Source organism: Ornithorhynchus anatinus, chromosome 4, assembly GCF_004115215.2.
Source record: "Ornithorhynchus anatinus isolate Pmale09 chromosome 4, mOrnAna1.pri.v4, whole genome shotgun sequence".
In the NCBI taxonomy this organism is placed as follows: domain Eukaryota; kingdom Metazoa; phylum Chordata; class Mammalia; order Monotremata; family Ornithorhynchidae; genus Ornithorhynchus; species Ornithorhynchus anatinus.
The window spans coordinates 81078700-81103782 of NC_041731.1; the positions used below are offsets into that span (position 1 = coordinate 81078700).

General features: G+C 42.3%; 1 non-coding gene across 1 annotated transcript; it reads left to right on the forward strand.

The window, feature by feature from the left end:
- The first annotated feature begins 24524 nt into the window (after positions 1 to 24524).
- Positions 24525 to 24662, forward strand: LOC114811632. The gene has a single exon (XR_003759328.1). It is a non-coding gene; the product is annotated as a small nucleolar RNA SNORA7 (small nucleolar RNA).
- The last annotated feature ends 421 nt before the right edge of the window (positions 24663 to 25083 follow it).

A 25083-nucleotide genomic window follows, 5' to 3' on the forward strand; every position in this document is an offset into this window, starting at 1 on the left:
AGCTGACAAGTGGCAGAGCCGGGATTCGAACCCATGGCTTATGACTCCAAAGCCCGTTCTCTTTCCACTGAGAAGTGCTTCAGGGGATTAAATAATCAAGAGCCTAGGTAGGGTAGAAGTGCTAAAGTGGCAGTTGAGAGGAAATCCAGGGTGAGGAGATGAGAGATTAATCAGGGAAGACCTCCTTGATGGAGATGTGATTTCAGAAAGATGTGTAAAATGGGGAGAGCAGGGGTCTGATGGATATGAAGACAGAGGGTGTTCCAGCAGTTCCACATTGGGAGAGTATGAGCAAGAAGTTAATGGGATGGGGGAGTCAAAGAAAGGTATAACGACTAGGTTAGCATAAGAGGAATAAAGACTGTGACCTGGGGTATAATGGGAGAAGGGAGAGGAGAGAGAGACAAAACCACTCACTTTAACAGTCTTCTGCAACTTATTCCCATCCACATGGTATTTCACCACCCAGAAGACCCCCAGACCCTTTCCTTATTGTGACCGGGGAGCATGTCTTCCAAATCTATTATATTGTATTCTCCCAGGTGCTTAGTACAGTGCTCTGCACACAGTAAGTGCTCAGTATGATTGATTACTGTTTTTTGCGAACATGGAAATTTCACAACACCCTCCTTCTTGCAGATTATTTATGAAGAGTCTAAAACACTAGCTCTGAACCCTGGGGGATGACACAATTTATGCTTTTCCATCCAGAAAAGTGGTCATTTATCCTTTCCTGTTATTTCCTCATTTTTAATGAGTTTCTACTCAGAATATTTCCTCTAGTTCCATGATTATTCCATGTCTTTAAAAGTCATTGTGGTGAAACTAAGTCAAAGGCCTTTAGAAAAGCTGAATGTATTCTGTATACTGGTTCCCCTCTTCCTACATGCATTCTGATCGCTCCAGTCAGTTGGTCAGTCAGTAGTCACTTGTATTTATTGAGCATTCACTATGTGCAGGGCACTGTACTAAGCATTTGGGAGAGAACAATGCAACAATAAACAGACATATTCCCTGTCCACAGCAGTCTAGAATCCAGACAACTACTTAGATTATTGAGGCATAATTTCCCCCATAGAAGTCTGCTGTTTTTCATAACAGGTTGAATTTTCCAAGTGCTCTCTGATCCCAAACATGATTCTGTATCCTTTTGGTTGAAATTGGATGTATATTTCAGGAAAAATTTGAAATGCGGTTGGAAATGCTACACTTCATTTGTGAGGTAACAGCGAAATCTTTATTATCCCACCACCATCATTGAATTTAATTATATTCAGGATAATGGCCCTTTTACTTGGCATTTTTCAGACTTTCCATTCATGACAGCAATAATGTGATCCCAACAGGGTACTTTTGAGATTTAACACTTTCCAGTTGCTTCAAGTCCCTTGACCTTTGGATACATGTCTTAGTCCACACCCCAAATTACATAATAATCTAAGAAAACTATGGCTAGTGCATCTTATTGGCCAAATATAAATCCACATTTGAATGTATTTATTTATATAGCAGATAGCACTGTTTAAACACTGTGTTGGACCCAGTTAAAGGAAAGTTACACCCTGTTTCTCTGAGTTACAATCTGCAGTTCACAAGGTGAGAAATACCTACATAAATGATACTCTTTAGCATGTAGAAACCAGTAATCGAATCTGAATGTGCACCCCATTTTTTTAAAACGCAGGTGACGCTTTCTCATAAAACCCCACATGAAGGAAAATTCCTACAATGTCATAGCTTTGTTAATCCAAACAGGCTTGGATTACTGAACAAACATTACCTAATTCCCTAACAACATTCTAGCAAAAGTACACAGTGAAAACATAAATTCTGGCAGAATTGGGTATATTTGCGATATAACAAGTTTTGTACTGTGGTTATGATGGTGATAATGCATTGCATAATTCAGCCCGTTGTTGGGCAGGGATTATCTCTATCTGTTGCTGAACTGTACTTTCCAAGCACTTAGTACAGTGCTGTACACACAATGTGCTCAATAAATATGATTGAATGAATGAATATGAACAAAAAAGAATACCTACAGAAGTTCCCTCAACTTATTTTAATTTGGAGGAGAGGAAGCTCCAAGTGCGAATCCTTCAGTTTTGAGCTTCCTTTTAAAATACTCCTTAAATACTATAAGGTCGTTGGGGGCAGGGATCTACTAACTGTATTATACGCTCCCAAACAATTAGTTCAGAGCTCTGTCTAAAGTAACCTACCTCTATAAATATCAATGATTGATTTTAAACTAACCTAGAGCAGCTTTGCTGTAGAAAGGTGCACCTTTCTGGTATAGGAGGAATTGGATAGCTCTGCCACTTGTCTGCTGTGTGGCCTTGGGCAAATCATTTAACTTCCCTATGCCTTAGTTATCTCATCTATAAAATGGGGATTAAGACAGTGAGCCCCATGTGGGACATGGACTGTGTCCAAACTGACTTGCTTGTTTCCACCCAGTGCTTAGTAGAGTGCCTGGATCATAGTAAGCTCTTAAAAATACCATAATAATAATAATAATAACAAAGATCTGATGCTGATTTGGGACCCCACCCTTAAAACATTGGGTAGAATCAACTTCAAGGTAAGATTATGCCTCCTTAGCAGTCTAAAAACATTTTTTTTCTCAATTTTCAAGACTGAGACTCTATGATGTCAACATGTGAACACATGACTTTTGGTCCAGTAGATGATAGAATCACTGCCATGGTGAAAGCCATGAAAAATGGCAAAATGCCCAGATCAGATACTTCACCTGTCCAGGTGTGAAAGGAAGAAGGGAGTGCTCTGCTCAGATCTCTGGCAATCTCCTCCTCAACATTCAGGACTCTGAGGAAATAATAATACTGATTATGGTATTTGTTAAGCACTTACTATGTGCCAAGCACTGTTCTAAGCTCTGGAGTAGATACAAGGTAATTAGTTTGTCTCAAGTGGGGCTCACACTCTCAATCCCCATTTTACAGATGAGGTAACTGAGGCACAGAAGTTAAGTGCTTCCCAAGGTCACACAGCAGACAAGTGGCAGAGTTGGGATTAGAACCACATCCTCTGACTCCCAAGTACTCTTTCCACTAAGCCACAACACAGGATTCAGGGAAACAGCATAGCCTAGTGAAAGACCACAGACCTGAGAGTCAGAGGACCTGGGTTCCAATACCGGTTCTTCCAGATGCTTGCTATGTGACCTTGGGCAAGTCACTTGCGTGGCTCAGTGGAAAGAGCCCAAGCTTGGGAGTCAGAGGTCATGGGTTCGAATCCCAGCTCCGCCACTTGTCAGCTGTGTGACTGTGGGCAAGTCACTTAACTTCTCTGGGCCTAAGTTCCCTCATCTGTAAAATGGGGATTAACTGTGAGCCTCACGTGGGACAACCTGATGACCCTGTATCTACCCCAGCGCTTAGAACAGTTGCTCTGCACATAGTAAGCACTTAACAAATACCAGCATAATTATTTACATTTCAGTACCTCAGTTCTCTTCTCTAACCTACTTAGACTGTGAACCCCTGCAGGACAGGGACTGTGTCCAACCTAATTAAGTTTTATTTACCCCAGCACTTAGAACAGTGTCTGATATATAATAAATGCTTAACAAACACCATTAAAAAAAGAAAAAAAGATTTCTCCAAATCCCATATCACACTTCAGGCAACCTGTGGCATAGACAGTGGTGAGGTAAACAACTTTGTCTGCTGAACCTCTCCTCAGTCCACGTGCCACAACCTTGAGCCCAGGGGTTGGGTGAAGAATGTCCATATAATCTTTGGCATCTCAGAGGTACCAATTATTACCACAATCAGAAAAGCGAAGGTTTAAAAAAGAAAACAACATGTTCCTCTAATGATCATGTTTATGCCTGTCATCGGATGAACCCCATCCGTAAAAATACAGTGTTTCAGAAAATGAAGTCCGAAATCTTTCAGCACATCTCAGCCCTCCATTCCGTTTTTCTTTCCCTAATCCTTTCTGATAGCGCTGTTTCAAATGAGCATATAGTTAAGCAGTCATTTTCAGAGCCATCCAGTATGTAATTGTTGAGGAAATAACTATGTTGTATCTGTCATAGCCAATTTATTGTCATGTATTGGGCTGTTCTGAATTGCTTCCAGGAGTAACGTTACCGTGTTCGGTTGATTGTGTTCTTCAACGTCGCTAATGCGGATGGCTCTTGAGGTAAGTTGGATACTCTAGGCCAGGGGATGTGCTTCTTCTCGGTAGGCCGCTGGCCTAACCCGGGTGGAAAGAAGGTGATGGGCATGTAGCACAGTGTTCTGCACTCAGTAAGTGCTCCATTGACTGACTGATTGATTACATTCCTCAATCCTGAGGAATAAAGATAGGCAGAGCACTGCCTCTGCTGTTACAGTAAATGTAATTGTTTGGGATGATTCAAGCTGAGAATCTTTTAATAATTTCAAGATGAGGCTGTAAGCTCGCTGTGGGCAGGGAATGTGTCTGCCAACTCTGTGAGAAGCAGCGTGGCTTAGTGGAAAGAGCCCGGGCTTTGAAGTCAGAGGTCATGGGTTCGACTCCCGGCTCTGCCACTTGTCAGCTATGTGACTGTGGGCAAGTCACTTAACTTGTTGGTGCCTCAGTTACCTCATCTGTAAAATAGGGATTAACTGTGAGCCTCATGTGGGACAACCTGATTACCCTGTATCTACCCCAGCGCTTAGAACAGTGCTCTGCACATAGTAAGCGATTAACAAATACCAACATTTTTATTATTATTTTATCACTCTCCCCTGCTTCAAAGCCTTATTGATGACACATCTACTACAAGAGGCCTTTCCTGCCTAAGCCCTCCTTTTCTCTTCTCCCCCTCCCTTCTGCATCTCCCTGACCTACTTCCTTTATTCACTGCCCCCATCCCAGCCCAACAGCCTTTATATACATATTGTAATATATTTCTTTATATAAATATCTGCCTCCCCCTCTAGACTCTAAACTCATGGTAAGCAGGAAATGTGTCTGTTTATTGTTATATTGTACTATCCCAAGCTCTTAGCACAGTGGTCTATACATAACAGATGCTCAATAAATACGATTGAATTGAATAAATGAATGAATGGATGAATGGATAAATGAATGAAAGTACACTCCCAACCGCTTAGTAAAGTGCTCTGATAAATACAGTTGATGATAGTTAAAGAGAAGGGAACAAAGGATGTGTGACACAGTTTCAGAGGAAACTTGCTTATAATAATGCTGGTATTTGTTAAGCGCTTACTATGCGCAGAGCACTGTTCTAAGCGCTGAGGTAGATACAAGGTAATCAAGTTGTCCCACGTGAGGCTCACAGTTAATCCCCATTTTACAGATGAGGGAACTTAGGCTCAGAGAAGTTAAGTGACTTGCCCACAGTCGCACAGCTGACAAATGGCGGAGCTGGGATTTGAACCCATGACCTCTGACTCCCAAGCTTGAGCTCTTTCCACTGAGCCACGCTGCTTATCCTAATCTTGGCAGCGCCTTTTCTCAAGTAGAGCAGCATGGCCTAGTGGATAGAGCACAGGCCTGAAAGTCAGAAGAACCTGGCTTCTAACCCTGACTCAGCCATTTGTCTGCTGTGTGACCTTGGGCAAGTCATTTAACTTCTCTGTGCTTCAGTTACCTCAACTGTAAAATGGGGATTAAGACTGTGAGCCACAGGAACTGTGTCCAACCCAATTACTGTATCTACCCCAGTGCTTAATACAGTGCCTGGCACATAGTAAGGACTTAATAAATACCACAATTATTTTTAGAGCCACCCTTCTCCCAAATGGTGCTTGCCAGGTTGATGCCTCTGTAACAGTCATCTCTCATCATCTATCCCCCTGCTTGAAAGTGATTCACTCTGACTATGCTTAAGGTTTATTCTATCTTTATATCATTTATGCTGCCCTGCTGGCTTGCATATATGTGCTTTCAGTTCATACTCATGCTCACTAGGTCATTTGCTTAGTGGATCAACTGTGTTTCCTACTAAGATTCCCTTTCTCTTCCACAGTCTTTTCCACTCTTCCATTCATTCAGTCATATTTACTGAGCACTTATTCTGTGCAAAGCTCTGTACTAAGCATTTGGGAGAGTTTCTAAGCACTTGGGAGATAAAATAGAGTTGGACACAGTCCCTGTCCCATGTGGGGCTCACAGTCTCAATCCCCATTTTACAGATGAGGTAACTGAGGCACAGAGGAAGTGAAGTGACTTGCCCAAGGTCACATAGCAGACAAGTGGCAGAGCTGGAATTAGAACCCATGACCTTCTGACTCCCAGGTCTGTGCTTTATCCACTATGCCATGCTGCTTCTCTAAGCTTGGCACCAATGCAAAGGAAAAGATTAATTCTTAATGCCAATTATCAAATGGCATTGTCAGCACCATATTCTTGGGCATGACACATATATCTGTCATATTTTTGTTATGCTGATTTATCGAATCAAATCAGAACATTCCTTAGATTCAGAAAAATCTTTGAAAGACTTACCCAAAATCTCAATAATATTGATTCTGTGGCAATTTTAAAACATTCCAGTAATTTAATAGTACCTACACTTTTTTAATGACATTTGTTAAGCACTTACTATGTGTTGAAGTAGTTATAAGCTAATCATGTTGGACACAGTCTATGTCCCACATGGGGCTCACAGTCTTAATCGCCATTTTACAGTTGAGGTAACTAAGGCACAGAGAAGTTAAGTGACTTGCCCAAGGTCACCCAGCAGACAAGTGGTAGAGCCAGGATTAGACTCTGATTCAAGGCTCCGGCTCTTTCCCCTAGGCCAACTACTTATCAGTTCTGTATAGTGATTTCATTACCATAGCACCTTTAATTACTCATTTTAATTTGTCCCTTACAACACCCCTGAGATGTGGGGTTCAGGTATTATTAACCCCATTTTATAGGTGAAGACACTGAGGCATGGGAGGGTTAAGTGACTTGCCCAAGGCCACACATCAGAAAACAGTGCTCTGCATACAGTAAGTGCTCATAAGCTCCTCTATACTGTAAGCTCCTCACGGGCAGGGAATGTGTCTGTTTATTGTTGTATTTTACTCTCCTAGGCATTTAGTACAGTGCTCTGCAGACAGTAAGCACTCAGTAAATACAATTGAATGAATTAAGTGGCCAAGCAGGGGCTAGAACCCGGGACCTCCAACGTCCAAGGCCACAGCCCTGCCACTAGGCCACACTGCCTCCCCAAGTGGTCTCACACTTGCGAACATATTACTGAATTTATCAAATGGCATTAGGGGAACTATTTCACTCTAATGCCCAACTGGTTGGACAATATTACAAATGAACAGGACCATTTTTGCATTAGGTGTGAGCTCCGTGATGCTGAGGCAGTGCACAACCAGAGGAAATCATTACAAAACTAATGCTCATTTTGGCCAGGGAACACACCCACTAATTGTGTTGTATTATACTCTCCCAAGCACTTACTATGATGCTGTATACATCGGAAGTGTTCAATCAATATGATTGATCACTCGACTAATGATGCTTCCAGGGTGCCCTAGTAAGTTTAGAAAATATTCAGCCAAGAGCTCTACTATGGACCTGCTGTGTGATCTTGAGCAAGCCACTTCACTTCTCTGTGCCTCAGTTCTCTCATCTGCAAAATGGGGATTAAATACCTCCCTTTCCTCATCTACCCCTAGATGAGCTAGACACTAAATCTAATCTGTTTATCTTGTAACTATCTTAGTGCCAAGCACACAGTAAATATTGACAAATGCCTAATTATGGAGACAAAAATCCCTGTTCAGTCAGTAAGTTGTATTTATTGAGTGCTTACTGTTTGCAGAGCACTGTACTAAGCATTTGGGAGAGTACAGTGTAATAACTGACATATTCCCTGCCCACAGTGAGCTTACAGTCTAGAGGAGGAGAAAAACATTAATATAAGTGAATAAATTAAATATGTGTACATAAGTACTGTAGGCTGGGAGGGGGGATGAATAAAAGTAGCAAATCAAGGTGACTCAGAAGGGAGTTGAAGGAAAAGAGAAGAGAGCTTAATAAGGGATGGCCTCTTGGAAGAGATGTGTCTTCAGTAAGGCTTTGAAAGTAGAGGAGAGTTATTGTTTGTCAGATATGAGGAGTGAGGGCATTCCAGGCCAGAGGCAGGACATGGGCAAGAGGTCAACGGCGAGATAGATGAGATGGAGGTGCAGTGAGGGAAGAAGGGAAGTGTGTTGGCTGGGTTGCAGTAGGAGTTTAGGGAGGTGAGGTAGGAGGGGCCAAGGGTTTTGAGTGATTTAAAGCCAATTGTAAGGAATTTCTGTTTGATGCATAGAGGAGGTGGATGGAAAACCACTGGAGGTTCTTTAGGAGTAGGAAAACATGGCCAGGCAGCAGAGTACCCCAGTTCTAAGCTTGTCCCACTTATCCTGATTTGGCAGAGAACATTATTTCAGGCTTTCTGGTAATGCGTATGGAGACAGCAAAACATCCAGTTTTCCACGATCATCAGCAGGATTTTCAGGAGAGGCAGAGCTGGGCAGAGAGGTTGAAAATGGACAGGAATATCGAAACATCTCCAAAGTATAGGTGTAGTTGAGCTTGTGATTCCAGTGATATGATGCGAGGGCCGCAGGGAAGTGGAAAAGGATCAGATGAAACTATATAACTGCCAATGAGATTTGGAGGGTTTTAGGGTAAAGAATGCCCTTTCCACACTGAAGACTGTATCTGGACAGAAATGTGAGGGTAACAGAGTTAATTAAACAAATGAACTGAATATGCTGTATGCATCCAGTAATGAAAATCTATGGATTCTTAGTGAAGTTCAGCACATCCTAAAGAAGTATATCAATGGGTTATTCCCATGTATATCAAACTGTTTACACATCCTAACCCAAAAACTATTTCAGTACATACTAAGAATAATAACAACTGTGGTATTCGTTATTATGTGCCAGACATTGTACTAAGTGCTGGGGTAGATGCAAGGTAATTGGGTTAGACAGAGTCCCTGTCCCACATGAGGCTCAGAGGCTTAATCCCCATTTTACAAATGAGGTAACTGAGGCAGCGAGAAGTGAAGTGACTTGCCCAAGGTCACACAGCAGATAAGTGACAGAGCTGGGATTAGAACTCAGGTCCTTAAGTACCCAGTGACATAATGGCTCCTTGGTGTTCAGAAATGCAGCTCATAAAACTCCATCCTACAGAGTTGGAATGATTTTCCTTCTAGACTGTGAGCTCCTTGAGAGTGTGTGTGCTAACTCTGTTTTATTGTTCTTTCCCAAGTGCCTGGTATGGTATTTGGCACAAAGTAAGTGCTCAGTGCATACCATTAATCGATGGCTTATCGTGGTTCAAGACAGATCAGCTGCAGCCTATAAAACAAGACTTCGTTCTCTGTAGAACTGAAGCTTAACCTGGTTTGGGGTGATTGCAATCTTCACTAGAGATGAGCATTTGGAATCTGGTTTCCCAGGTTACACTGCACTATCACTGCACAGGCCTTCTAAGTGCACAGCCCTGTTTAAGTGTTCAGCCAAACTGAATCACAGTGGGAATAAGAGAAAATGAACCCAGGAGAAAAGAGAAAATCAGAAAGGGGAAAAGGGAAGAGGCAAATAGAGAGAGAAAGAGATAGAAGGAAAGTGAAAAAGAGCCAGAAGAATTAAAGAGAGAGAAAGACACCTACCTGGCTCTGTTTCTCCATCATCAAACTGGGGAGAAGGCAGGGGGTGAAAGAAGGCTATGAAAATTAATTGTACAGGAGATGCTGATCAAGGTCTTTGCAAAAAAAATAGGACTGAACTGCAGCATGAAAGACTGAGGGTGAACGCAAGTATTACCCTCTTGTCAATACCCTCTCCATTTAGGAGATAAGTCCCCTACATCTAGTGATTTCTTCCATATCAATCAGTGGTATTTGCTGAGCGCTTATTGTACTAACTGCTTGGGAGAATACACTACACCAGAGTTGGTTGACCCATTCCCTTCCCACACAGAGCTTACAGTCTAGAAGGAGAGCCAGTCATTAGTATAAATAATTTATAGATTTGTACATAAGTGGTATGGGGCTGAGGATATCAAATAGTATACCAAATAACCAAAGGGTATAGATCCAGGTGCATAAATGATGCAGAAGATCTAGTGAATAGAGCACGGGCCTGGAATCAGAAGGACCAGAGTTCTAATCTCGGCTGCTCCACTTGTCTGCTGTGTGACCTTGAACAAGTCACTTCACTTCTCTATGCCTCAGTTAGCTCATCTGTAAAATGGGGTTCAAGACTGTAAGCCCCATGTGGGGCATGGACTGCGTTCAACCCGATTGTCTTGTAACCACCCCAGTGTTTAGCATAGTGCCTGAACAGAGTAAACACTTGACAAATACCACAAGAATTACTAATTATTATTATTAGAAGGGAGAGGGAGTCAGGGAAAGGAGGGGATCTGCGGAGAAGCCCTTTTGGAAGAGATGTGATCTTAATAATGCTTTGAAGGTGCTCTCCCTCCCAGACTGAGCCCTCCCTTTCCCTCTGCCCCTCCTCCCCTCCCCATTCCCCCACTCCCTCCCTCTGCTCTACCCTCTTCCCCTCTCCACAGCACTTGTGTATATTTGTATATATTATTTATTATTCTATTTTATTAGTGATGTGTATATATCTATGATCCTATTTATCTGTTTTGATGGTACTGATGCCTGACTACTTGTTTTTAATTTTGCTTTCTCCCCCTTTAAGACTGTGAACCCGTTGTTGAGCAGGGTTTGTCTCTATCTCTTGCTGAATTGTACATTCCAAGTGCTCAGTATAGTGCTCTGCACATGGTAAGCACTCAAAAAATATGATTGAATGAATGAATGAAGGTGGGGAGATTGGTGGTCTGGCATATATGGAGCAGGAGGGCATTCCAGGCCAGAGGGAAGAGATGGGAAAGGGGTTGGCGGAGAGATAGATGAGATCATAACTCTAGCCCTGAATCAGACCCCAGTGAATCATGCTCACACATGAGGTATAGAGCATTGGATTTGGGGACCAGGGAACAAGGAAGCCTTCCCAGATAAAACTCCATGGTAACTGAAAAGTTCTGCAGTTTCTTATGTCAAAGAGCTCATGAACAACCTGTTATGGTACTTGTTAAGCACTTACTATATGTCAAACACTACTCTAAGTGCTGGTATAGGTACAAGTGAATTGGTTCAGACGATGGGGGCTCACAGTCTTTAAGTAGGAGGGAGAACAGGTATTGAATCCCCATTTTACAGTTGAGGAAACTGAGGCATGGAGAAGTTAAGCAATTTGCCCAAGGTCACACAGCAAGCACTTGGCAGAACTCTTGGCAGAGTGCAGATTAAAACCCAGGTTCTCTGACTCCCAGGCCTCTGCTCTTTCCACTAGTCCATTCTGCTTCTCAAGTGTCTGTTCAGAAATGAGGCCAACTCTGAGGCTGCTGATGGTTCTGGAAGTGCCAGCCACGGCCTTCAGGATTAAAACAGGAATCTCCTACAGATGACACTGACCCTAGCTGTAATTTATTTTCATTTCCTCATAATTAACAATAATGCTATTGTTCAAACGCTATGTGTCATGCGCTGTTCTAGGCTTTAAGGGGGATATAAGATAATCAGGTCAGACACAGTCCCTGTCCTACATCAGGTTCACAGTCTAAGGCAGAGGGAGAATAGATGTTGAATCACCACTTTACGGATGAGGAAAATGAGGCATAATGTAGTTAAGTGACCTGTCCATGATCACACAGCAGGCAAGTGGTAGAACCGGAATCAAAGCCCAACTCCTCTGACTCCCAAGCCCTTGCTCTTTCCACTAGGCAAGACTGCTTGTAATGCTCCCTTCACGGTAAGGATTGTGTCTTCCATCTCTATTTGTACCATACTCTCCAGGAAGTGTTAAATAAAGACCACTGATAGAATGACTGAATGATTGCAGTGATGGCACCTCTCCCACAGGCAGCATTGGCCTGGGTGGGAAAGACCCTTGTTTTGTTTCAGTCTTATTACTACAGAAGTCTGAACTGTCCTCTGGTTGGAGCACTGGGTGCTGTCCCTATTCCAGGGCGCTAATAATAATAATAATGTTGGTATTTGTTAAGCGCTTACTATGTGCCGAGCACTGTTCTAAGCGCTGGGGTAGACACAGGGGAATCAGGTTGTCCCACGTGGGGCTCACAGTCCTAATCCCCATTTTACAGATGAGGTAACTGAGGCACCGAGAAGTTAAGTGACTTGCCCAAAGTCACACAGCTGACAAGTGGCCGAGCCGGGATTTGAACTCATGACCTCTGACTCCAAAGCCCGTGCTCTTTCCACTGAGCCACGCTGCTTCTCACGCTAACCCTCTCTACCCCTTTGTTACTCTGGGTTTCCAATGGGCACCTTCTAGTCCCCTCCTCAAAACTCCAGCGGTTGCCCATCCACTTTAACAAACAAAAACCCCTCACAACTGTCTTTAAAGCACTCTCCCACCTTGCCCCCTTCTACCTCACCTTCGTACTCCTACTACAACCCAGCCCGCACAGTTAGCTCTTCTGGTATTAAGCTTCTCACTGTGCCTCAGTCCCATCTATCACACCACTGAGTCCTCTCCCATAACCTGCCTCTGGCCTGGAAAGCCCTCCCTCCTCAAATCCGACAGACAATTACTCTCCTCCATTTCAAAGCCTTATTAAAGGCACATCTCCTCCAAGAGGCCTTCCCTAACTAAGCCCTCCTTTCCTCTTCTCCCAATCCCATCTGCGTCTCCCTGACTTGCTCCCTTATTCATCGCCCCCCAAACACCCAGTCCCACAGCACCTATATCTTGTCTTATATTGTCGAGTCATCTCTGACCCATAGCAACGCCATGGACACATCTCTCCCAGTACATCCCACCTCCATCTGCAATCGTTCTGGTAGTGTATCCGTGGAGTTTTCTTGGTAAAAATATAGAAGTGGTTTCCATTGTCTCCTTCCGTGCAGTAAACTCAACTCTCTCCCATGCCGCCGCTGTCCAGTACAGGTGAGTTTTGACTCTCCACTGCCCAGTGTAGAAATGGAATGGGTATGCCTGTGCTTGACTCTTCCTCCAGTAGTCAAGACTGATAAAATACTGGAAACTCTCCAAGTGCAACCCTGAAAGGGGAGCACTTATGTATATAATCTGTAATTTATTTATTTATATTAATGTCTGGCTCCCCCTCTAGACTGTAAGCTCATTTTGGGCAGGGAATGTGCCATTTATCATTATATTGTACTCTCCTAAGTGCTTAGTACAGAGCTCTGCACAGTAAGCCTCCAATAAATATAACTGAATGAATGAATAAATGAATGAATAAATGAATGTTTTCTTAGAGTGATTTCTCTTCACTTCCAGCTCCATGTATCCTTTAATTCCTCTGTTACCAGGGCAGCCATCTGGTTACTCTGACTTTGGGAATGCTGGATCACCTTAGAGGGACTAGGTGAATGAGACAGACCAATCAATTAGTAGTATTTATGGAGTCCATAATATGTACAGAGCACCGCACTAAACACTTGGGAGAGCCAAAAATGAACCTTCTGTAGCAATCCTGATGATGTTGGGTCAGTTTGGTCAATATGGAGCAGAAAAGAGCTCTTAGCAATACCCTTCCCCCCGCTAATCAATTAATTGATCAATCCGTGGTATTTATTCATTCATTCAATCAATCATATTGAGTACTTACTGTGTGCACGGCACTTTACTAAGTGCTTGGAAAGTTCAGTTCAGCAACAAAGAGAGACAATCCCTGCCTACAACAGGTTCACAGTCTTGAAGTGGGGAGACAGACATCAAAACAAGGAAACAGGCAGCAATAGCATCAATATAAATAAATAGAATTATAGAAATATACACATTGTTAATAAAATAAAATAATAAATATGAAAGTTTACTGTGTGCATAGCACTGAACTAAGTGCTTGGGAGAGTACAATAAAGCAGAATTGGTAGACACATTCTCTGTTTACAAGGAGCTTACAGTCTAGAGGGGGAGAATCTTTTGACATTAAGAAAAATAGTGAGACAGGGCCCTGGTGGAGTTTATATAATTTCTGGAGGATTCCCAAAAGAGGAAAGAGTCTCACGGCCTTGCGACCCAGGGCATGCTGACGCTTGTGGACCTATAATTTTTAAAGTCCAAGTAAAGGATCCAAAGAGGGTCAGCGGGGCTCAGTTGGGGGGAATATGTTCTCCTTTCAATTCTGGTTCTTCCTGCAATGGATGAGGGAGCTAGGATGGCCAGTCACCCAGTTTTATACTGGACCATCCAATCTGTTCCATGTCCAGTGGGGATTTGGCTGACTCCAGACCCTTTTTAGTCCTGTATTTATATTTTCAGCACCAAACCTCCTCCAAGGAGTTCCACAGCCCAGAAATGGTGGGTGTATTCAGAGGGTCCTGGGAATGGAACTGTAATAGCTATGGAGCAAGTTGGTGTATGTGTGGGGGCGGCGGAGAGAATCAGTATATCGTTATCATTATTATTATTATTGTTATTATGTGCCGTTGAGTCATTTCCGATTCATAGCAACTCCATGGATATACTTTCTTCAGAACATCCTGTCCTCTGCCATAATCCGCAACCTTTCTAATGGTTCTTCCATTATCGTTATTATGGCCTCTATCCATCTAGCTGCTGGTCTGCCTTTTCCATGTTTTCCCTGGACTTTTCCTAGCATTAGTGTCTTCTCCAGAGAATTAGTCCTCCTGATTATGTCCAAAATATGCTAATCTAAGTCATTTGGCCTTCCAAAGATCACTTTGGTTTAATTTGCTCTAAAATCCATTTATTTGTCTTTAGGGCAGTCCATGGTATTCACAAAAGCCTTCTCCAACACCACATTTCCAAAGAACTGATGCTCTTTCTATCCTGTCTTTTCACTGTTATACCCTGGAGAAATTACTTTAGGTTGAGGCAGACTGGGATGGAATAGGCAGGAGTTCTGTAATAATGTCACCCACTTGATGTCATTCCAATACACTGCTTGTCGGTGTAATACATGTGATGTCACATGAGTCTCAGGGCCCCACTTATCAGATCAATCAACAGTAGTATTTAATGAGCACTTACTAAGTACTAAGTGCTTGGGACAGTTCAGTACAACAGAATTAGCAGATACTTTCATTGCCCATAACGAGCCTACTGTCTAGAGGATACTCTATGGAGAGTAAATGTGAGGAAGGGTTGCCTGGGATAGCTGATCTTCATGGCAAACATTCCCACTCTCAGTGGTTTGTAATTCCCTGGAAGCCGACAAATCACGCTATTGCACCAGGAACTGTCCTGGGGCTCCAGTAGAGCAGAAAACCCTTAGAGCTGGGAAAAACTCTGTTTCTTGTGTCAACCAGGCTATTTCCTGGGTGCATCCCTTCACTGTATTGACTCTGATAATACTGTATTTACACTGCGGAATGGGGTACACTATGGCCAGTTCTAGAACTGTTTATTTTTGTCTTTAATTGCCCATTAAAAATAATCAGTGTTTTATCAAGAGGGTTTTTATTGTAAATCTGCTTGGTCAAGGTGGCGCCTGCGCTGATTTTTTTCAGGTGGGAAAAATCTGAGAAGGTCACACTCAGGGGCCTGAAAACATTGATTTCATTTGATACTTTTTTGCTCATGAATTCAAAACAGCCAGCTCTGCTGCAAATCCCTGATTGGACCTACTCAGCTTTTCCTTCCACCTTCCTCTCAGCTCCCTGGCTAAAGCAAGATAGTCCTGAGTTTACAGGCTCCAGTTTATCACTATAGAACATAGGCATTGATTTGATTTGTAATTTTTAACTTGGCCTGAATGTTTCGAGCCTTCAGATTTCGCAGCTTTCATCCGATCACTGTGGATCACCTTGGCTGCCATCTGACACAGATCTTTTGGGCCTGGCAAAGTACACTGGGCAGGGTGGGAGCAGTTGAGAAAATCAAGGACAGGGAGCTGGAGAGTTAGAATGATTTGCAATGGGGAGCAGCACCGATTTCCTGACGGACCAGTCCCTTTAAATAGACTGATCTATCACCAAGTCCCCATCCATTTCCGAAAGACTATAGATTAATTGCTCTGGAGTCAACCTCAAGTCTATTTCTGTATCACTGCTATGTAACTAGAAGTCATTTTGATATACAGTATTCAATCAGTAATCAATAATACACTTCAGAGCCTTATTGAAGGCACATCTCCTCCAAGAGGCCTTCCCTGACTAAATCCTCATATCCTCTTCCCCCACTCCCTCTACATCACCCTTGCACATAGATTTGTACCCTTTATTCACCCCTCCCTCATCCCCACAGTACTTATGTACATACTTATAATTTATTTATTCATATTAGTATCTGCTTCCCCCTCTAGACTGTAAGCTCCTTGTGTGCAGGGAATGTATCTACCAACTCTGATATATTTTACTCTCTTATGCACTTAGTAGAGTCCTCTGCTCACAGTATATGATCAATAAGTATCACTGATTGATAATAATGCTTGTGGGTACTTGTTAAGTGTTTGCTATGTTCAGAGCTCTGTACCAAGCTTTGGGTCCATGTAAACAGATCAGACACAGTCCCTGCCCAACTTGAGGCTCAAAAATCAAAGAGGGAGGGAGAACACTATTTTACAGAGGGGTATCTGAGACGCCATAGCATACAATGATATTTACTGGGCACCTACTATGTGCCGAGCACTGTACTAAGTGCTTGAGAGAGTACAAGATTTAGAAGATATGATCCCTGCCCTCGAAGATCATATTTGTTGCTGAATTGTACTTTCCAAGCTCTTAGTAAAGTGCTCTGCACATAGTAAGCGCTTGATAAATATGATTGAATGAATACAGTCTAGTGGGGTGAAACAAATGAAATAATTTAAATGTAGGTGTATCAGTGTTTAAATAGAAGATTCTGTAAGTCAACAAGTTCGGAAGTGCCGTGGATGGACGTGAGTGCCTAAGTGAATAGTTGGGAAGTGACAAGTAACTGGTAGCGTCTGAGAGTCAGAAGGCCCTGGATTCTAATCCCAGTTCTGCCACCTATCTGCTGTGAGTTGTCACTTAGTTTCTCTGCACCTCAGTTCCCTCCCCACAACACTTGTGCATATTTGTATATATTATTTATTACTCTATTTTATTAATGATGTGTATATACCTATGATTCTATTTATCTTGATGGTATTAATGCCTACTTGTTTTGTTTTACTATCTGTCTCCCCCTTTCAGACTGTGTAAATGCTCAATAAATACGAATGAATGAATGAATGAATGAATGAATGAATGAATGAATGAGCCCATTGTTAGGCAGGGATTGTCTCTATCTGTTGCCGAATTGTACATTACACTAAGGAGCTACCATTTCTATTTGGTCCCCTTAGATGAGATCTGATTTGTTTGGAATATCTGCCAATCATATGATGCAATCTGATGCAGATTGCCAGGGGCGGGATCACAGTGAGTAAATTATCTTGACAGGAACAAAGAATGCATATTGGGATTTAGTGAGGGAAAAGGGCACGGATAAGGGAGAATTGATGGAATGCCCTGAAGCCAGAAACATGACAGAGACTGTTTTATCTACAAATTCAGAGATCCACTGGAGAGACAGAGGAAGACAGGCTCAGGAATCTATTTCCACAAGGCAGAATTTAAGGTGACTCGCTGGGGAATCAGAATAGTGCAAAGAATGCTAGTTCTGGATCATGTTAACCTCAAATGGAAAACTCTATCCTTCTAGGATATGAACATTTCAGTGCAATGCCACTGTAATCAAGAGAAGAGAGCAGTGTGCAGATTCTAGAAAAAAGAAATAAGGTTCCACTGATTTTTGGGGTGGCAACAAAATTATCATGGAATGGGGAATTTAACTTTATTTTGATCTAAGATACTGCCCTAGCACTAAAGGGGTTAACATGAGATATTGTTTAGATATGCATCAACCATCATCAACAGTATTTATTGAGTGCTTACAGTCTGCAGAGCACTGTACTAAGTGCTTGGAAGAGTACAATACAACAAAGTTGGTAGACGCATTCCCTGCCCACGATGAGATTATATTGACATAAAGAATTGCCTTGTATTCCATATTCTTTGAGTATTGGAATGTCTTTGTTTTGTTTTGTTTTCTCTGATTATTTTCCACTTCTATATTCGACCTCAAAAAATAATTATTCTGTTTTTCAAGAGTGCTTGATTCTTCTTTTAACCTTCAACCGCTTTAGCATTCACATTCATTCTTTCTAATAATTTCATCTCCTTATTTTCCTCTTGCACTTTTGAAAAGGCATTCCTCCAAAGCTCTCCTGGATTTGGGGGGTTCTCTAAATATCTTGCTCTTTGACTCTTTCCTCTTATTTCATCCACATTTCCTGCCTTTGACTACTTGTTCTCTCTCAATCATGCCTTCCTGTCGTTTTTCCTTGTCCCTTCCCTATCCTTCCTGTTACTCTTGTTCCGTCTCCTCATTCGCCTTTCCTTAGTAACTAGTATGCTCTTCACTCCTCTCCCTGGTCTCTTTATCTTTCATTAGGCCTTTTCTCTCTTCCAACCCATATCTTTTTTCACTCTTTCCCCTTGTTCACCTCCATTTCCTTTCACTTTCCAAGTCTTCCTTTCCTTCTGCAGTAACCCGAACTGCTTTCCCTTCACCTTCCAGCTAGGTCAGTGTTGCAACTCAAATAGAAAAGGAAAAGGAACTCCAAAGGTGAAATGCAAGGAAAAAATATTCTGTGAAAGGGAGTTTTAAAGCTGGTCCTTGATTTGCTTTCCTAATATATTTTTGTGTGTCGTAAGAAGTTACTATTTCAAAGATTTGAAGTGTTTTTCTGATCAATAAAATCTCTTTTACCCATTAGAGATGTCTCATCCCATGCAAATGCCATGTGACTTTATCAAACATTATATGACCATCCATTTGCTCTTTAGAATGATTCAGTAAACATTTTCTTAAAAATAAAGACAAAATCATCTTTTTTTCATGGTATTTGTTTAAGCATGTGCTATGTGCCTGCCAGGCACTGTGCTAAATATTGTGGTAGATATAAGATAATCAGCTTGAACACAGTCCATGTCCCAGATAGAGCTCACAGACCTAATTCCCATTTTGCAGAAGAGGAAACTGAGTCACAAAGTAAAGTGATTTACCTAAGGTCACGTGGTAGGCAAGTGGCAGAGCTGGGATTAGAACCCAGGTCCAAAGCCCATGCTCTATCCACTAAACCATGATGCTTCTTTTCCTCATCATAGTTAATCTTTTCTGGCTGGGGTCACTCTCTCTAATTTATATACATATTTTCATCTGAAAATTTTCATAAGGGAGGCAGCTTGGTTTTAACCTGAAAAAAATAACACTCCTCTTGAATACCCTTGTCACGCACGCTCTAAAAAGATGTTATTTTCTTGGCATTGATAACAAACATTGTAATAAATAGTGGAAAGCCAAAATAGTATTTCAGCCCAACTCATGAGTTCGAATCCCAGCTCTGCCACTTGTCAGCTGTGTGACTGTGGGGCAAGTCACTTAACTTCTCTGTGCCTCAGTTCCCTCATCTGTAAAATGGGGATTAAGACTGTGAGCCCCACGTGGGACAACCTGATTCCTCTCTGTCTACCCCAGCGCTTAGAACAGTGCTCTGCACATAGTAAGCGCTTAACAAATACCAACATTATTATTATTATTATTATTCAGCTCACAACTATATTTAGTCTTCCACTGCCTAATTTCATCTTCTTTTGTTATCATTTTGAGATTTTTTTTAAGAAATTCTCTTACTCTGTAACTGTGATGGAAATAGAGAGTAGGAATAGTGCTAGTGAATTAGAGGACACACAAAGCCACTGCTTTTAGTCAACGGTTTCCTAACATGCCATTTTGCCTTCAGTTCTCACCTCTTGCCCTCTAAATATAATAATATTAATAATAATGGAATTTGTTAAGTGCTTACTATGTGCCAAGCACCATACTAAGCGCTGGGGAGGATACAAAGTAATCAGGTTGTCTCACAATGGGGCTCACAGTCTTAATCCCCATTTTCCAGATGAAGTAACTGAGGCACAGAGAAGTTAAGTGACTTGCCCAAAGTCACGCAGCTGATAAGTGGCAGAGGTGGGATTAGAACCTATGACCTCTGACTCCCAAGCCCCTGCTCTTTCCACTGAGCCACACTGCATCTGCCTCCACAAAACTGCCAATCTCTTGACCCACCCCACCCATCCCACATGAAATCTCACCCCTTTGGTTAAAGATGTGTGGTGAGTAGTTTTGGTCAGGGCTTTTAGGAGAAGTTGGAAGCTCATTTAGCTTGTATAGGCCCAGTGCTTAGAATAGTGCCTTGCACATAGTAAATGCTTAAAAATACCACTGAAAAAAAACCTTATGTAAATATCCTTTCACCTGTGCTGGGCAACAGCAGCATGGGAAAGAGTCAAAGGTTGATGATCAATAATAATAATAATAATTGTACTTGTTAAGTGCTTCCTATGTGCCAAGCACTGTTCTAAGTGCTGAGGTAGATACAAGTTAATCAGGTTGGGCCTATTCCCTGCCCCACATGGGGATCCAAGTCTTAATCCCTATTTTACAGGAGGGATAATTGAGGCCCAGAGTTATTAAGTGATTTGCCCAAGGTCACACAGCAGACACGGGACAGATTCGGGCTTAGATCCCAGGTCCTTCTGACTCCCTGGCCCGTGCTCTATCTGCTAAACCTCTCTGTTTCTCAAGTGATCAAAACATCGATCAGAGACAACAGCAAAGATTCAAGTTTTTACTGTACGGAAGAAGAGAATGATAAGCGACTTCCAGAACTTTACCAAGAACTCTTTATGGATACACAAACCCGAACGACTTTATAACAGAAGATGGGACATTCTGAAAAGGGCGTGACCATGGAGTCTCTTTGGATTATCACTTACCTTCACTCCTCACTTCTTCCCCTCTAAATATGACATCCGCCTCCACAAAACTGCCAATCTCTTGACCCACCCCATCCATCCTAAATGAAATCCCACTCCTTTGGTTTAAGATGCGTGGTGGGTTGTTTTGAGCAAGGCTTGTTGGAGGAGTTAGAAGCTCACTTAGCTTGTATCTACCCCAATGCTTAGAAGAGTGCCTGGCACATAGTTAGTGCTTAACAAAAACCATTTAAAAAAACCCTATTTAAATTTCCTTGTACTCTACTATTTCCCCTAGCTGTAATCTATTTTAGTAACTCTCTCCCTCTGTAGATTGTAAAGTCCCTGCGGGCAAAGATTTTGTCTACCATTCATTCATTCATTCATATTAATAATAATAATAATGATGCTGTTTGTTAAGCGCTTACTATCTGCCAAGGACTGTTCTAAGTGCTGGGGTAGATACAAGGTAATCAGGTTCTCTCAGGTGGGGCTCACAGTCTTAATAATCCCCATTTTACAGATGAGGTAACTGAGGCAGAGAAATTAAGTGACTTGCCCAAAGTCACACAGCTGACAAGTGGCAGAGGCAGGATTAGAACTCACGACTGTTGACTCCCAAGCCTATGCTCTTTCCGTTAAGCCATGCTGCTTCTTGTGCACAGAGCACTGTACTCTTGGGAGAGTACAATATAACTGCTCTATCAGTGAAATACAGTGGGAGTCAGAGGATCTTGATTCTAATCCTGGCTCCACTTCTTGCCTGCTGTGTGACCCCAGGCGGTCACTTAACTTCTCTGTGTCTTAGTTGCCTCATCTGCAAAGTGGGAATTCAATACCTATTCTCCTGCCTACTTAAATTCTGAGTCCCATGTTATACCTGATGATCTTGCATCTACCCCTGTATTTAGTACAGTTCTTGGCACATAATAAGAGCTTAAAAGTTACCCCAATTATTAGTAGTAGTAGTAGTATGTAAAATAATCTTCTTTCCCAAGCATTTAGTAGACTAAGCCCCACTTTTCCTCATCTCCCACTCCCTCCAAATCATCCTGACTTGCTCCCTTTGCTCTTCCCGCCTCTCCCTGCCCCACAGCACTTATGTGTATATCTGTAATTTTATTTATTTATATCGATGCCAGTTTACTTCTCTTTATGTCTTGATGCCTGTTTACTTGTATTGATATCTGTCTCACCGCCTCTAGACTGTGAGCTTGTTGTGGGCAGGGACTGTCTATTGCTGTATTGTATTTTCCCAAGTGCTTAGTACAGTGCTCTGCACGTATAGTAAGTGCTCAGTAGATACAACTGAATGAATGGAGTGTTTTGCATGCAATAAGCACTCAGTAAATACCACTGATTGATGAGAAGCAGCATGGCTCGGTGGAAAGAGCCCGGGCTTGGGAGTCAGAGGTCGTGGGTTCTAATTCCGCCGTGCTGCTTGTCAGCTTTGTGACTGTGGGCAAGTCACTTAACTTCTCTGGGCCTCAGTTACCTCATCTGTAAAATGGGGATTAAGACTGTGAGCCCCATGTGGGACAACCTGATGACCTTGTATCTACCCCAGCGCTTAGAACAGTGCTTGGCACATAGTAAGCGCTTAACAAATACCAACATTATTAGGATCATTATTATTATTATTAGTTGATTGACTTAGGAGGGCTTTAAGCATGGTGAGAGCCACTCTTTCCGGAAGCTCAGTCACTGATAAAGATTCAACAATTATCTCTTCGCAGGTGATTCTCAAATTTACTCCTCCAACCCTGACCTCTCACCCATTCTACACTCTGTTATTGCTTCTTGTCTTTCAAACATTTCCACATGGATGCCCTGACAGCAGCTTACACTACCTAAATCAGCTTTCCATCACACAGACCCTGAGACCTGAGGGACTGAGCTAAAGTAAAGTGGATTTATAGTTCAGGGACATAATAAACTCCTCATCTTCTCCTTAAACCTCATCTCTTTCAAAACTTATTCATTGATTTTCGTTATTTGTTTACATCTACTTACTATTTTTAGCTATTCTCATGTTCTTTCAACTATTGTTTGCTCAGCATCTTTGGTGAGTTTCTCTTCCCCCTTTGTCTTCTTGAGGAAAGGGACTATGTATTGTGCTTTTTGCAAAATCGACACAGTAGAGTGTTCTAATAAGTATTCAGATGTCGTTGCTGATGAGGAAGATGAAGAACCACGAGTTCTATGGAAAGTGAAAGGATGTGTGTCTTTGTGGGGTCGATCATTAATGTCTCTAATTCTGTGGAGTGATTGATAAGTGTCTGAATAAGCTACTGACAGATAGGCATTGAAGAACATCACAGAAATCCTAGTGAATGATGACATGGGGTCTCACAAAATCCTGTGTGAGAAGGGAGGACTGTACACAACAGTGGCAGATAGGGGCTCTCAGGACTGTAGCTATATTCAGTTGTCTGGAGTTTTCTAAGAAAGCACCGCTGATGGTGAAATTCATCTACTGGTCCATGCAGGACTGATAAGGCCAGTACGGGACCCTCGATCTCTGCCACAGATGTGCGCAAAAAGGCTATCACTTGTATTATCGTGCTTAAGATTTGCAGAGCATTGCACTGTTTTCTCTTCTGCCTCTTTGTCTCTAATTCTTATTCATGTATTCATTCATTCAATCGTGTATATATTGAGAATTTACTATGTGCAGAGCACTGTACCAAGCACTTGGAATGTACAGTTTAGCATCTTTTGCTCAAAAAGAGCCACTCCTTTCTTTATTGGAGTTACCAATCCCAGTCTCTCCTCTGAAATTAATGCCCAGCTTTTAGCTGAAATGCAGCATTGCCTGAGACTTTTTTTTTTACCATGTCCTTAAAACGTTTCCTCTGCCTCCTTTCCCCACTTCAGCTCTACATATAGCAGCTTCCTGGGTTACATGCTGTCACTCACTTTCCTCATGTGTCCCACCCAGGGAAACTTGCTAAGGCAAGCAGAGAGTCGAGGCTAGGAGACTATGTTGCAGAACTTCATTTTTTCTGATGTTGTCATGCCATTTAATGTTGAATATGGCCTATAAATATGCTGATACAATCCCGCCTTGATTACCGTATCAGCTTCCTTGCTGATCTCTCTGTCTCCAGTCCATATTTCACTCAGCTGCCCAGATCATTTTTCTACAAAAACATCCAGTCCATCTTTCCCCACTCCTCAAGAACTTCCAGTGGTTGTTCATCCACCTCCACATCAAACAGAAACTCCTTACCTTCGGCTTTAAATTACTCAATCACCTAGCCTGCTCATACCTTATCTTGCTACTCTCCTACTACAACCAAGCACTCACACTTCACTCCTCTAATGCCAACCTACTCACTGTATCACGATCTCCTCTATCTAACCACCGGCTTCTCACCCACATCCTGCCTCTGGTCTGGAACATCCTCCTTTTCATATCCAACAGGCAATTACTCTCCCAACCTTCACAGTCTTATTGAAGGCACATCTCGTCCAAGAGTCCTTCCCTGACTAATCCCTCATTTCCTCTTTTCCCACTCCCTTCTGCATTGCCTGATTCGCTCCCTTTATTCATCCCCTTTGCCAGCCCCACAGCACTTGGGTACATAGCTGTAATTTATTTATTTATATTAATGTCTGTCTACCCTTCTGGACCATAAGCTCATTATGGGCAGGAAATGTGTCTGTTACATTGTTGTGCTGTATTCTCCCAATCCCCCTCTTAGGATCACACCTGGAGAGTTTCCAGTACTCTACCAGTTTCAGCTACAGGAGGGAGAGTCAAGCAGAGGCATACCCATTCCATTCCTAGCTTGGCCAGAGGCTAGCAGGTGGAAGGCAATCTTCTACAAGTCAAAATTCACCTGTGCTGGGCAGCAGCAGCATGGGAGAGAGTGGAGGGTGGAGACTCATGTTTACTGTGCAAAAGAAGGCAGGTGTAAACCATTTCTGTATTTTTACCAAGAAAACTCTATGGATCCACTACCAGAATGTTTGCAAATAGAGGGGAGGCATTCTGGGGTAGATGTGCCCATGGAGACGACTCGACAGCATAAGATAAGACTCTCCCAAATGCTTAGTATCGTGCTCTGCACACAGTAATCACTCAATATATACAATTGATTGGTTGATTGGTTAATGCCGATGGAACTGGTTAAGGAGCCAGTCGTATTGCCTGAGCATGGTGCAGGATCTCACAGCCAAGGAGAAGGTTGGACTTTAGAACTTCATTTTGGACTGAAGCCCGATACCAAGATTCTACCACACTCTATTTT